The sequence below is a fragment of the Sorex araneus genome, chromosome 2 (assembly GCF_027595985.1).
Source record: "Sorex araneus isolate mSorAra2 chromosome 2, mSorAra2.pri, whole genome shotgun sequence".
Classification (NCBI taxonomy): Eukaryota; Metazoa; Chordata; class Mammalia; order Eulipotyphla; family Soricidae; genus Sorex; species Sorex araneus.
In genome coordinates, this window is record NC_073303.1 from 196,581,678 (window position 1) to 196,597,442 (window position 15,765).

The following is a 15,765-nucleotide window of genomic DNA, read 5'->3' on the forward strand; positions in this document are numbered from 1 at the left end:
ACTCCAAACAAGCGAGCAAAAAAAAAAAAAAAAAAAAAAAAAGACAAAAGTTGTGAATGCCGCAGGTTTTCCAAAGGAGCAGCTTTAGGAAACAAGATATCCCCTTCCCTACCCTCCCCCTATACACACACACACACACACACACACACACACACACACACACACACACACACACCCTCATGTCAGCTTTTCCCTTTAGCAAATTCAGGTGGTGCGTGGCCCCCAAGAAGTTTTTTTTTTCTCCCCCAGCCACCTTCTCTGAAGAGGTAGCAACGAGCCAGCTCCCAGCACTCTGCCCTCCCGGCAATCTGCCCTTCCGAGCCTTTCGACTCCCCCTGACGTGGGCTGGCAGTGAGGCGGACATGGCAAGAAAGAAGCGGATGCCAGAGAGAAGCCCTAGACCGTGGCTTGCTTTGGGCAGGGATCTGGAGCGATCAGTCGGAGCATGCACCCATCCTGCAACTAGCCCTGGGTCTCTAGACAGATGCCTTTCCTCTTCCCCCTGTTGCTATCTCACTTCCTGGAGTCCAGGAGCCAAACAGACCCGGATTCAGCTACCTGGTCGATAGCATAGCAGGAATACCAGCGACCATGGACTTAATGGTGGCGGTTAATTTCTAACTAGACAAACATCCCCCCCTCCCTGGAGCACTTGCATCTGTTTATAGGTCTGGTCATACCTTATTTGGTCTCCTAGAAATGTTCAGTAGCAGAATTGACTTTGATGGTGTGATTTATCCCATTATCATGGTTAATCTACTCCCATCAACTTGGTTAATCTATCCCACCAACTTGGTTAAAGAAAGGTCACGAGTTAATGTGATTAGATCATTTATGATCAGATTCCCAGCACTGCTGAATTCGCCCAGGCAGGTGGGAATGCATGTGGAATTATTTTTTTTTCTTTTTGGGTCACACCTGGCGATGCACAGGGGTTACTCCTGGCTCATGCACTCAGGAATTACTCCTGGCGATGCTCAGGGGACCATATGGGATGCTGGGATTCGAACCCGAGTCAGCCGCGTGCAAGGCAAACGCCCTACCCTCTGTGCTATTTGCTCCAGCCCCAATCAAATATTTTTAATTAAAAAAATACATAATTTGAGGGTTTGGAGCAGTGCTCAGGGCTCCTTCTGGCTCTGTGCTCAAGAGTCACTTCCTGGCAGTGCTTGGAGGGCCTCAGGCAGGTGTTGGGGATTAAATCCCCGTCAGCCCCACACAAGTCAAGTGCCTTACCCACTGTACCATCTCTCCAGCCCTACAAGTGTAGTTGTAAATTGCACACAAGGGCTCAGAAATGGCTCAGGTGTCAAGAACTTGCCTGCTTGTGAAGCAGATATACATATTTATTTGGGGGGAAGGGGACCCTCCAAAGGGGACCCTCCAAAGGCGGCCATAGTTTTGAGCTGTGATTCTTAGCCAGCAAGGCCACTGGGTCAATAGAAGGGTAGAAGGGTACGAGGGGCCCTGCGGTACTGGGGGACCCCTGGGGCCATGAACAGGAGGGCGCGAGGCTGCTGGTGCCCTGCGGTACTGGGGCCTGATGATGCCAGAGATCCACAAGGTGCTGGGGACGAAATCTGGGTCCTGCGCATGCCCTCTGCACTGTCTCCAGGTCCCCGGAGCCTGGGCCGTGCATACAGCTCTCCCGTCGGGGATGCTGGTGAGAAACACCAGGGAGAGGCCTCGGCGGCTAAATAAATAAATAAATAAAAAAGCACTGAGGATGGGGGTCCAGCACTCAGCTGAGGTTTGCTTCCTAGCACCCCACGGCCCTTGAATACAGCCGTGTGTAGCGTTCAGGCCCTTGGTGCTGCCGGAGGGAGTGAGGGCATGGCGGGGGGGGGGGCGGGGGGGGCCGGGGGCGGTGGTTAATCCCGGGCGCCCCAGAGTCTGGGCAGCACTGTACTGTCTGCCAGCCAAGTGTTCCCCAAATGCTGGTGGGGACCCCTATCCTCCTGAGGACCACTTGAAAATCCTCTCCTTGAAAAAATAAAAACCAAAAAATCCCGGGGCAGGAGAGATAGCACACGACTGACCCCAGCTGAGCCCCAAGCATGACACAGGGTCCGCCGAGTAGCAGGACGGATCCCTGAGTGCAGTCAGGACTAAGCCCTGAGCACAGCTCAGTGTGGCCCCCAAACAACAACAAAACAATAATAAAACACCAACAAACCAGAAAGCCCAAACAAGACCCCAACACAAACCAGAAACATAAACAAAACCCCCCAAACCCAAAGCCAAAAACAAACCCCAACAAAACCTCAAAAGCAATCAAATAAAGCCCCAACACCCAAACCCAAAGCACCGCACGTTCAATTTCTGGTGTCATCACATGCAAAGAGACAGAGAGAGACACACACACACACATCCTCTCAATGAGGAGAAAATAAGCTGGTATTTCATATTAAGACATATTCAACTTGCGGGAAAGAACCCGGCAGGGCCTGGCAGATCTCAGACACACAGACTTCTTTCATGGTGGGATTTTTATGGGGTGATGATGAAATAGAGTACCAGATTCTAGCTATGCAAAAATAAACCAATTCCCCTGAGTTGCCAGATGGCTGGGAGAGACAGAGACAGACAGAGACAGAGACAGAAAGAGACAGACAGAGACAGACAGAAAGAGAGAAAGAGAGAGAGAGAGAGAGAGAGAGAGAGAGAGAGAGAGAGAGAGAAAGAAAGAAAGAGAGAGCCCAAACTGTGCAATTCTTGGAAGGGTGAGGGTCAGAGGTAATCTGTGTCCAAATAGGAGTTGTTGGCAAGAAAGAGGACAGAAAGGCTGGTGAGACTTAGGGTCCAAGTTGAGGTCATGAGGTCTAATGCCAGGCAGTGAGAGAAATCAGGGGAGATGGAAGAAAGGATAAAATGTGTGTGTGTGTGTGTGTGTGTGTGTGAGAGAGAGAGAGAGAGAGAGAGAGAGAGAGAGAGAGAGAGAGAGAATGGGCAGGGAAGCCCATCAGCAGAGTTCAGAGAGATTCTATTTTGGGGAGTGAGGGTTTGGGGTGCTGGAGCGATAGCACAGTGGTAGGGCATTTGCCTTGCACGCAGCCGACCGGGGTTCGATTCTTCAGCCCCTCTCAGAAAGCCCGGCAAGCTACCGAGAGTATCTCGTCCACACAGCAGAGCCTGGCAAGCTCCCCGTGGTGTATTCGATATGCCAAAAACAGTAACAAGTCTCACAATGGAGACCTTACTGGTGCCCGCTCGAGCAAATCGGTGAGCAACGGGATGACAGTGAGGGTTGGGAAGATCATACCCAGCAGTGCTCAAGGTTCACTCTTGGCTCTTACATTCGGGGATCACTGCTGGCAGAGTTTGGGGACCCCAAGGTACCCCGGAAATGAACCCCAGGTCGGCTACGTGGTATCCCTGCAGTCCCCGAGGCAGAGAGATTCTAAATCAGCGTGGGCAATTAAACTGGAGCAGAAGACACGACCTTGGGGTTCACAGCCGCTGGAGCGTCGTTCATTCATTTAACAAACACCTGGTGGAAAATTTGTGGCGTTATCAGACTCTTTGCGACCCAGAGGGATACCCGTGCCCAGAATCCCACAGTGAGCTTCTGGGCTGCTGGCTCTGAGCTCTGGGAAGAGAAAGAGACACCGCCGCCAGGGTGGAGCAGAAGAGAGCAGAGGCAGGAGACGGGGAGACGCACCCCACCGGCGGTGCCAAGCATGTGGCAGAAGAGACACAGCTGACGCAGATGTGGATCCTGCCATCCAAGGGCTCAGCTTCAGAAGGCCCAGGGCACCGGGCAGACCAGGGGTCTCTGTGAAGCAGAGACCGAGGGGCAGCTCCACCCCAGGGGGAGAGGGAGGGAGCGGCGAGGTAAGCCACTTGCTGGCTGTGTGTTTACCCTGCAGCTGGCCTGGGGTTTTTCTTGAAGGATTACTCATTGGTTCATTTTGTAATGAAAGACAGGGCTTGGGGGAACCCGCCAAGCCAGAATTCCTCCCGAACAACAAAGGGCTGAGCAGTTTCACATCGGACTCAGCCAGGGGTGCTCATGTGGACCCTGGGAAGGCACAGGGGATCAGAGCAAGACCGTTTTAGGCCATCACCAGTCAGCCCAGATTCTAGGTGCGGGTTTTCGAGAACTTGGTGTCCAGGTCCCTCTTGCCACCCCTGACTCGGGAATGGCTGTCCCCCATCCCTCTGGCCCGTGCTGATCCCAGCCTGAGAGGGAAGGAGAGAGGAGCTCTGTGCCCCTCCCCGAAACCGGGGGGAGGAAGCAGGCAGCATCGGGCTGGCGTCACTCCTTTTTTTTTTAAATCTTTTTGGGTCACACCCAGCGATGCACAGGGGTTACTCCTGGCTCTGCACTCAGGAATTACCCCTGGCGGTGCTCGGGGGACCCTATGCGATGCTGGGGATCGAACCTGGGTTGGCCGTGTGCAAGGCAAACGCCCTCCCCGCTGTGCTGTCGCTCCAGCTCCCTGGCGTCACTCTTGTGCAGAACCCTGAGAAGGAGCCTGAGGAGAGCAGAGGTCTCCAGGGGAGGGAGCCGTGGTCTCCAGGACCCCTCGGGGCTGGAGGTCATCACCACCGGTCCCAACCATTCCCCCAGTGGTGCCGAAATCCCTACCCAAAGCCTGCACGGAAACCCGTACTGCCTGAATTACACCAGCAGCCCCGGTTGAGTTCCCGCTCAAAAAGGCGAGCACCTTTGTTCTTTCTAGATTCTTTCCTAGATGTTGTTCTTTCCTAGATGCTGATGTTCTCTTTCCTAGATTCCGATGAGGCATGGGGTACTTGCAGCCGGCAGGAGAGACAGAAACTTCTAAGCAGGTGATCTTGAGAAGCGGGGTCTGGACCCCGTCAGGGCCAGGAGCCCCCTGGGAGGACGCTCCCAGCTTCCAAGGCTGCAGTGACCATGACCGAGACCTGCTCAAGGCCGTCCCACGTGCTCTCCGTGCTCAGGTCTCCCGGCCTCAGCTGCCCTTGGCGGCTCCTGCTCCCTGGCATTCCCCTGCTGGGAGTATGGGCAGGAGTCTGGTTCCCTCTCACCAGCAGCTGGCGTCCAGGTGGACCTTGGGCAGCGACCCTTGACTCTTGGACGGCAGGGTTCCCAAAGACCCCATGAGGGGGAGCCAGGAGGCCTGCTCTCTCCAAGAGCATGGTTCATGTGGTTCCCTCCAAGAGGCCAACAACGCATTTTCTTCCTTCCGTCTTTTTTTTTGGGGGGGTCACACCTGACGATGCTCAGGGGTTACTCCTGGCTCTGCACTCAGGAATCACCCCTAGCGGTGCTCAGGGGACCATATGGGATGCTGGGAATCGAACCCGGGTTGACTGCGTGCAAGGCAAACGCCCTACCCGCTGTGCTATCACTCCAGCCCCTTCCTTCCATCTTAACCGTGAATTCTCTTTCTTTTTAGGCTCGAGAGAGCAGGCTGGTGGACTCCCTCATTCTACTAGCTGACACAGAAACTTGACCTCTGCGATGGCCGACTCAGTGGGAAGTGCTCCTTTCTGCCCCCCTCCTGCCCCCCTCATGTCAGTTTCTCTGTGCTACTTTTTGGGAAAGAAGCAAGATAGTTTCATTGACTGAAATTTGCTTCAAAAGATGTGCTTCGAGATGGGAGAGAAAGAGAGAGAGAGGTGTGTGTTCAGGAGACAACACAGGCTTCTCCAGAGTGGGAAAAGTCAGCAGAGACACACAGAGATAAACAAGCAAGATACGTTTGCCTTGAAGAAAAACCCAATCTTTTAATTAATCGATTAATTAATTAAAATTAATTAATTAATTGATTTGCTTTTTGGGTCACAGCTGGCAGTGCACAGGGGAAACTCCTGGCTCTGCACTCAGGAATTACTCCTGGAGGTGCTTGGGGGACTATCCGGGATGCTGGGAATCGAACCCAGGCCAGCCGCATGCAAGGCAAATGCCCTACCCGCTGTGTTATCACTCCAGCCCCGATTTGGGTTTTTAAATTTTTTTATTATTATTGGGGCCAGAGCAGCTGTACAATGGGTAGGGCATTTGCCTTTCATGTGGCCAGCCCAGGTTTGATCCCTGGCATCCTATGTGCTGCCCCCACCCCCAGCCTTCAGGAGTGATTCCTGAATGCAGAGCCAAAAGTAAGCCCTGGGCACAATGTGTGTAGCCCCCCCAATAATAATAATTAATGCTATGATTAGTCTCCCAAGCAGTAACCGAGGCCCATCCTGGCACTTCTCAGCCAACTGGGCTGCAATTCAATGAAAACACCCAAGGCTGCAGTGGTCCTGGGTCCTGCGGTGCTGGGCACCTTTCCAGGGCTGTCTCCAGCGATGCTCGGGGGACAGGAAGTGCTATAGATAAAACAGGGGTTGCTCCAGGCAAATGTCTCATCTCTCAGGTCCCTTGAGTTTTAGAAATACCAGCATGTGGGGCTGAAGAGCTAGCACAGTGGGTAGGGTGCCTTGCCTTGCACACAACTGACCTGGGTTTAATCCCTGGCACCCCGTATGGTCCCCTTGAGTCCCACCAGCTGTGATCGCTGAGCACAGGTCCAGGAGTAAGTCCTGAACACAGGTGGGGCCCAAAACCATGCAAAATGAAAGAAATAAAATTCCGGTCCTGCTGGTCGGCAGCATAGATAATTTTCCATTTTTTTATTCCCTCACTCAAGAACTCCCCCCCTGCTCAGGTGGGACTGCCTCCTCAGTGCTTGCCTGAGCTCTTCCACCTTGGGCGGAGCCACGGATCGTCCTCTCCTGCACGCGATGGCAGTGATTATCACCCCGTGTCACTGTCACTGGCTCCAGCACCGCTTCCTCTCACCCTTCAGGGAGCACCAGCTGGTTTCACCTTCTCAGTTTCCAGCTGTGTCCCAGTACCCAACCATCACTGAGTGAACTAACCACCTACTAAGTACAACACCAAGTTTCCACGTGCTGGATCTTGAATCCAACTTGCACTGGCTTGAGTAGGAGTGGGGGGGGGGGGGGAAGGAATATTAGGGATAATAATCCACTTCTGGTCTTGGTTTTCTTCTGGATTTTGTTATTATTTTTATGGGGGGGGCACCACACCCAGCTGTGCTGAGGGCTTTCTCCTGGCTCTGCACTCAGGAATTACCCCTGGCAGTGCTTAGGGGACCATGTGGGGGGCCGGGCATTGAACCCAGGTAGGATGTGTGCAAGGAGAATGCCTTACCCTCTGGCCCTTCCGTGTTTGAATCATGCTGAGACAACGGTGTATGAGGAGATTCAGGCTTCACTCTATCAGCCCAGCAACCCGCAGAGGAAACTAAGGCCGTTCCTCCATAGGACAGAGAAGAGGCACTCGCTTCCACAAGAAACTGGCATGTCCATGCTAGCGCCCATGAAGCAGCGGATGGGAAGAGGAGAGGGCTGATTCCGTGGAGGGTGCGAGTTCACAAAGCAAATCGAGGGGGCTGCAGCTGCAACGCGCAAGTGTGCGTTCAGTGGCCCAGAGCCGCCTCCCCACCTCCCTACCTCTCGAGAGAGACAGAGGGACGGGGTGAGGGGTGGGGGGAAACACAGCCTGATGGTGAAAGTGGCCCGTTTAATGCAGAGTTGCTAGCATACTTACAGAACATCTGAGGGGCTTGAGGTAAGGACAGCTATGATTGGTCGTTTACATAGATAAATAATTAGCAGAAGAAATTCTCTTGGGGAGATCAACTCAAGACACTGTCTCCAGGGACATCTCCATTACTTTTATCTTTCCCTCTAGTCATATAAGTTATCAATACTTGCAGCTGTTTGGATAAACACAGTAAGAGACAAAGATCCCAACACTTAGTTCTGAGAGCAAGCAAGGCTTTTACCGTAAATCCCAGACTAAGTCCTCAGGCCAGTTCAGCTTGTCCTTCCTCGTGGGGGTCCTGTCTCTTAAGTTGTAACAGCTTGCATCAAGACCATGTTTTTATGCTTTCTAAAATGTCCCATTTCGATGCCGGGTAGCTTTGCCTCTTGCCCTGGGTTCATCCCAGTCCCACGGCAGGACCTCCCTTTTGGGGTGTTAGGAACTACAGCAACTGAAGCCTGAGTCAAGTAGTTATGCCTAGTGATTATGCCCAGGAGCAGACATATTTCAGAGTCAATCAACTCCCATATATTAGGAGCAGAGCACTAGTAGTATTTCTGTGTTTAACCAAAGAGCATTGCATATTTATTCTTATATAAAAATATATATGATATTTTTATATAAAATATAAAAGACTATAGGAGAAATAGAAAAGCAGCTACAAATATACAGCACTTCAAACACAAAGCAGTACAAATACAAAGTTCAGAATTACCAGAAGATTTTAGCTTATAAGTAATCAAGACTGACTTGGGGAACTGTGACAATAAGAGGTAAAATACAAGGGAAAGGTTAAAGATAAACTTTGACTAAATTAGGGATTCTAGCAAGGGCATATTAAGCTTCTCTGGAAGGAAGAACAGGGGCAATTCATTGATGAAGCCTAAAGCACTTAGGGTCAATATCCAACACAAAGGAAAGGTTGAAGATAAGATTTACACCAAATTAGGGATGTTAGCAAGGGCATGGTAAGCTTCGCTGGGAGGAGGAAAGGGGGCAATTCACTGGTGAAGCCTAAAGCACTTAGGGTTGATATCCAACAGAGAGGAACTGGGGAACATCACTGGCAGAAAGGCAAAGGGGACAACACAGTAGCAGCCTGCGAGTGCCTTAGCCTGAGGGTCGCCATCTTACCGTCCTGGGTGCTAGCAAACACGGGTCACCCCTTTGAGAAAATCCACCCCACGAGCCTGGGTCTTTTTTGCATACATATTTTGCTGTATGCATCTAAAATTCCAAACTGCCCCCTTTACTAGGCTCCCTCTCATTCCCACCCCTCTAAGGAAGCTCTCAGGCATCTTGCCAGCTAGGGCATGTGTGGGTGATTCCTGACTGCAAAGGGGATTCTCTGGGACGGCCAACATCACGGGCTTTCTTCTGCCTTTCACGCCAGTGCTACAGCTCAGAAAAATTTTTTTTTCTGGAGATGGTTTCCTTTATGCTGGGCACCTCATCTTATTCACCCTGTTCTTTCTCTATGTATTTATCTCCTCTTGAAATTAAAAAAAAAAAAAAAAACAACTGCTAGGCCAGAGAGGTAGTGTGGTGGTTAAGGCTCTTGCTTGTCACGTGGCTATGACTGCAACAACGGCTTCATCCTTGGCATCACATTTGGTCCCGAGCACCACCAGTGTGACCCCTGAGCACAGAGCCAGCAGTGGCCCAAACAAGAAAATCACCTCCAGCTTCAAAATTCCATTGACTTCTGAATAGCCATGAGCAATGGCTTAAGGCTTTCTTGTGGCTGGAAGGATATGGGGAATGCCCAGCTATCCTCAATCCTGTTTTGTCTTTTGTGGTGAAAACTATACACGTCAAAACTCTCATTCTTGGGGCTGGAGCTATAGCACGGTGGGTAGGGCGTTTGCCTTGCACACAGCCAACATGGGTTTGATTCCCAGTGTCCCATATGGTCCCCTCGAGCACTGCCAGAAGTAATTCCTGAGTGCATGAGCCAGAAGTAACCCCTGGGCATTGCCAGGTGTGACCCAAAAAGCAAAACAAACAAACAAACAAATCATTCTTTAAATTTTGTTTGTCTGGAGGCCACACCCAGCAGTGCTCAGAGACCACTCCTAGTGGTGCTCAAGGGACCACACAGGGATGAAAGGGACCATATAGAGATCAAAACTGGGTCAACTGGGGCTGAAGAGATAGCCCAGTGGGTAGGGTGTTTGCCTTGCATACGGCCGACCCGGGTTCGATTCCCAGCATCCCATATGGTCCCTTGAGCACTGCCAGAAGTAATTCCTGAGTGCATGAGCCAGGAGTAATCCCTGTGCATCACCGGATGTGACCCAAAAAGCAAAGCAAAAAAAAAAAACAACCCTGGGTCAACTGCACGCAAGGCAGGAACCCTACTGGCCGTGCTCTCTCTCCGACCTCATAACTCTCATTCTTCACACTCATTCAAATCTGTGTTGGGGCTGCGGTGCGAAGCCTTTCCCCGTCACTGACTCTGTCTCCTTGCTTGTAATATCTTCCCCCAAGCTTCCTACAATATCTTCCTACTAATGAGTCCAGTCCGGAACATTCCTTTGGGGGCCAAGTGTAAACATTATCTAAATGTTGGGTGTAATCCTAGATTGGGAAGGAATCTGTGTGGGATTTGTTTGGAAGCCAGAGATGTCTGTGTCTGCTCAATCCAGAAGGCGTTGCTTTGCTGCCGCTCGTTGGGAGGAATACACTGTGCTATCAAAAAAAAAAAAAGAATTTTTTTTCAGGATGCCAAACGCAAATGATATTCTTGACCTGATTCTGCATGAAAAGTGCAGAGACGTGTTTTGAGACTTAAAGGCTCACATATCCCACATGCAGACAGTTTTCGGCATCTTGGTGGACCAACGGTGTCCAAGCGTCTGCTTGGGTTACATAACGCTGTTCTCTGTGTCTTATAACCTAGGAATGGCACAGCCGCCTCCGGTCTGCAAGATGCCAGCTTCTCCCCCTGCTCCCTTGGCACAACACTAGATGTCACCCCCAACCTTTGCAATGTGTGTGTGTGGGGGAGGGGGATGCCACGTGACTCCAGCAATGAAATGTGGTGGCTGGACCCCACGGTTGTGAGAGATGATGGAACCAGAAAGACTGTGTGGACTCTCCAGGCCACGCAGAGCAGGAGATATTAGACTATTATCAGGGTCCACAGGCCTCCCCCCTTTCAAAGCCACCGGTGATTCGAAGTCAGTCCCAGCAGTGAGCCAGCCCTGGTGGAGGGAGCAGGTGAGTGACAGTCATTTTGCCCATGGATGGCCTTTGCGCCCTCTTTCCTCAAAGACAGCGAGGAGCAAACCTTCGGCCCACGCCAACTGGGGCCAAACAACGGCATCCAAGGCGGGGAAATGAAAAAAAAATGATGATATTGCCTCTGCCCTTGAGAAACTTGATACCCACCCAGAAACGTAGCTCTTTATTCCTTTATTGTGGGGCAAGTGGGGGGGAGAGACTTGAATCCCACCCAGCAGTGCTCAGGGCTTAGTGCTGGCTCTGTGATCAGGAATGATTCCTGGCAGCGCTTGGGATCACAGGGGCTGCCAGGGACTAAACCAGGGTCAGCTGCAAGCAAGCCAAGTGCTTTCCCCCGCTGTAAGTGCCTTTCCTCCAGTACTGGCTCTTCGGCCCCAGGAACTAAGCTCTTCCTGCAGGGAACTGGCCCAGAGCCTACAGCAGTGTTGGGGTCCCCCCATGCCAGCAACCCACAGAAGGCCAAGTGCAGGAAGGATGGAAGGAAGGAAGGAAGGAAGGAAGGAAGGAAGGAAGGAAGGAAGGAAGGAAGGAAGGAAGGAAGGAAGGAAGGAAGGAAGCAGGAAGGAAGGAGGAAGGAAGGAGGAAGGAAAGAAGGAAGGAAGAAGGAAGGAGAAAGGAAGGAGGGAGGAAGGAAGGAAGGAAGGAAGGAAGGAAGGAAGGAAGGAAGGAAGGAAGGAAGGAAGGAAGGAAGGAAGGAAGGGAGGGAAGCATTCACAAGCTCATTCTTCACGTCCCCAGGGCGGCATGGAGCACTGCCATTTTAATTTAGTTTTTGTTTGGGGCCCACACCTGGCTGTGTTCAGGGCTTACTCCTGACTCTGTGCTCAGGGATCACTCCTGCTGGGGCTCACAGGACCACTGGTGGTGCCAGGGATCAAACCTGGTTGGCAGCAGGCAAGACCAGCACCTTAATCCCTGGACTGCATCCCTGGCCTGAAACCCAGCTCCCATCAGTCGCCCTTTGTTTTCTTGGAGTCAAGAGTCTACCGAGACTGGTTCTGGGCTAGTTGCCCACCTTCTTGCCCATCCTCGGGTGCTCCTTGTGCCTGCATGTGAATTCCCTGGTCCCACACCTCGTGCGTGCTCTCCAGATAAATTCTTGCTGAGGGGGTCACGCGTCCCTTGGTCGTTATGAAGAGCATAATGGTGATGTCCAGAAGACAGGAATAGAGTTTGCTCTAAGTTCTTGAAGAGTGCCTTGGGTTTGGAGGGCGCTCGCACTGAATCTGCAAAGTGCCCTGGGCGGATGGTCACTGTGACAGTGTGAATAAGTGAAGTGAAATAAGTCAGAGGGAGGACAAATGCCAGCTGACTGCAGGAGGCGGGGGGGGGGGGGGAGAGAGAGAGACAGAGAGAGACAGAGACAGAGAGGGAGAGAGAGAGAGAGCACTAAGGAACAGACATCATTGAGCAATGGTCAACCCTTGACCATGGATTACAAAACTCATTCATGACCAGTGCAGAGAGTGGTGGAAGAGGAAAGGGTCAGACCAGAGGTGACATTAAGGACAGTGGTGGATTGGACCGGGACAATGATAGATGGAAATGGTCACTCTGGACAAGAACTGAGTGCTGAAAGTAGGTAAGGGGATAAACATGAAAACCTTTCGGTACCTGTATTGCAAATCATAATGCCCAAGAGGAGGGAGAGAGAGAGACAGAGAGAGACAGAGTGACAGAGAGACAAAGAGACAGAGAGAATGAGAAAAAGAGAAAAAGGGGAGAGAGGAGAGAAGAGAGAGAGAGGGAGAGAGGGAGAGAGAGAGAGAGAGAGAGAGAGAGAGAGAGAGAGAGAGAGAGAGAGAGAGAACTGCCTGCCTGCCACAGAGGCAGACAGGGGTGAGGGGTTGGCAGGGGGGAAACTGGAGATGCTGGTGGTGGGAAGTGTACACTGGTGAAGGGATGGGTGTTGGAGCATTGTATGAGTGAAACCCAATCTGAACAACTTTCTGTGTACTGTGTATCTCAAGGTGATTAAATGTTTTAAATTTTTTTTAAAAAAGGTGGAGGATCCTGAGCACTTTGGTGGTGATGGGGTAAAGTCATTTTGTCCCTCAAGACCATATATTTAACACTATTAGAATCATATTACCTAAATGATAACAAAATATTAAAGGATCAGAAAGGATCGTCTTGAGTGTAGTAGATCCCAGTTTGGTCCCTGGCAGTCCATGCGAGGCTAGGTGTAAACCATAAGCACTGCTGGCTGTGGCCCCCCAAAGTATAAAATGAAAGTAAGCAAAAAAAATTATAATTAAGGGCCAGAGAGATAGTCAGGTACTTGTCTTGCACGCAGTTGATCTGGATATGGTCCCTGGCATCCTGAGCCTCCCAGGACTGATCCCTGAGCACAGAGCCAGGAGTAAGGCTTGAGTACTGTCGGGCAGGACCCCAAAGCCCCCCAAAATAAATAAAAATATAAAAAGAGTTATGACCAGAAAGAAAAGGGGAAAAAAAGACATTTCCACTTAAATCCTTTTCTCTCCCCCAATACTCTTGTAGAAACATAACAAGAACTACATAGAAAGGAAGGGCGGGCGAGACTGCACAGGAAGGCACTGGCTTTGCTCGTGATGGGCCTGATTAGATGCTCAGCACCACGTAGGGGCCCTTGAATTCTCCCAGGAACATTCCTTGAGCACAGAGTCAGGAATAAACCCTGAGCAGTGCTGGGTTCGACCCCATAACAGAACCAAACTGAAACAGACATCTAGAGAGAGCGATGGGAAGGATGGGGGGTGGGCTGTTCTGTCTGGCACCCTGGCACCCTGGCATCCAGGGTTACTGATCTCAAGTTCAGCTCCCACCAAATTCAGCCTGTGGGATCCTCCTTCCCTACAGGTAAGGGGGCAGGGTTGGAGCCAGGGCTGGGTGTGGGGTTGCTCTTGGATTTGGGGGATGGAATTTTCACCAAGCAGAAAATTTGGGTGCAGCACCTAGAAAAGTTCTTTTTTTTTGCCACACCTGGTGATGCTCAAGGATTACTCCTGGCTCTGTGCTCAGGGATCACTCCCGGTAGTGCTCAGGGCCCACATGGGATGCTGAGGATCGCACTCGAGTTGTGCAAGGCAAGCTTGCACGCAAGGCAAGCTCCCTACCCACCCCGCACTATTGCTCTGGCCCCTGGGAAAGTTCTTTGAGAAAAAGGACTTGGAGCCTTCTCCCCTCCCTCCCCCTTTTGTTCTGGCTCCAAGGCCCCAGCACATACCAGGAAGCAGGGGGGCGAGAGAGGAGCAGCAGTGGCGTCTGCCCTGGGCGTCTCACATGGGCACCTCAGCGCCCACGGGCTCTTGCATGGCCATCCGCATCATCTTTCCTTCCTTCCTCACATTCCACAGCCCCAGCCCCATCCCCGGGTGTGTGACCCTTCCCAGCAGCCGGTCTGAAGTCAGTGCTGTGTGGGAAGGGTCATCCCAGGAAGGGTCCCTGGCCGGGGTTTCAGAGAGGGCACCAGGAGAGGCAGGACGCGGAGGCCCAAAAGGGATACTGTGAAATAGAAATTCAGGCTGATGGACACAGCAGCACCCGGAAGGATTGCCAACCTCAGCGCTTTCACCCCGGCCAGCAGAGAGGAGGGAGGCACAGCTGGGGGCGGCAACGTCTCTGTAAGTTGGAATTTAGCAACATGCCAAGCCAGCCAATGCGGGAGCACGGTGGAAGGTGTTCTGGGATGTGCTGGAGGCCCGCAGGGGCCTGCCCGGGTCAGCCCTGTCTGCAGGGCCCGGGGGAGCATCCCCACCGCAGGCGGATTAGACTGGAGCGGGCCCAGCAGATAGTGCCTCACCAGCCACTGGTCAAGACACCTGGGCACTGTGGGAGTGTGGCCAGAGCACTTTGGGGCCAGATACAGGCACTGGAGGTATGGCACAGCAGGTCTGGCGTCTGCCTTGCATGGGGCCGACCCTGGTTGGATCCCTGACATCTCATACGGCCCCCCGAGCTCACCAAGAATGATCCCTGAACGCAGATCCAGGAGTACGCCCCGGACACAGCTGGGTGTGGGCCCCGAGCAACAAAAGAAAACCTCCAGGGCCAGAGTGATAGGAGAGCGGGTAGGACGTTGGCCTTGCATGTGGTCAACATGGGTTTGGTCCCTGGCACCCCAGATGGTCCCCCAGCCCACCAGGAGGGACCCCCTGAGTGAAGAGCCAGAAGTCCTGAGCATCGCCAGGTGTGGCCCTCAAACAAATAAAAATTCAAACCAAAGTAAAAAAAAATAAGAAGAAAAGAGAAAGAAAAGAAAGCTGGTAAGAGCGAAGCAAGCTGTGTGTGTGTGTGTGTGTGTGTGTGTGTGTGTGTGTGTAGGTGGACAGAGCTGAATAGTAGCCCCAAGTAGCACAGCAGCTGCAGACAAGCCTCACGGCTTCAGGGATCACTCCTGCCAGTGCTAGGGGGACCCTCTGCAGGGCCTGGGCCCAGACTAGTGATGGCTGCATGCAAGGCCAAGGAGAACAGGCTTGATAAACGACAAAGGATTATTATTATTATTATTATTATTATTATCATCATTATTATTTTACCCCTGCATCACTTCTTTTCCTGGAACAGAATTACAAATGTCTCCCTGTAAATTCCGGAAAATGGGAGGCCTTGAAATTATTAGTGAGCAAGTCTGGAACGTGGAAATCATTGCGCAATCTCTGTTCCCACTAATTAAAATGTGTGTAACATGTTTTTACAGAATGGTAGGAGTCTGGGTTGCCATCAAAAACAGGTTCTGGTCCCCTCCTGTGCCTGCCAGAGAGGGCGACGGGCTGAAGCATGGCCCCTAGCATGCCTGGGTCCGAGCCCCACCAGTGGTGACTGCCGCCTTGTGAAGCACGAGGAGACCGCTTGTGCAGCCAAGGCGTCTGAGAGGAAGGCATCGCTCCATTCCTCTAGCAAGCTGCATGCAGTCACAAGAGCCACAGAAGCAGAGACAGAGAAGAGAACGGCAGCAGGGTGGGAAATTGCTTTGCCTGTGGTCCACTCAGGTC

At 52.0% G+C, this 15,765-nt stretch overlaps 1 protein-coding gene across 1 annotated transcript in view; it reads right to left on the reverse strand.

Moving 5' to 3' along the window:
* C2H21orf62 (chromosome 2 C21orf62 homolog) overlaps positions 1 to 15,765 on the reverse strand; it is a 34,990-nt gene that overhangs the window by 6,776 nt on the left and 12,449 nt on the right. The window lies entirely within an intron of this gene.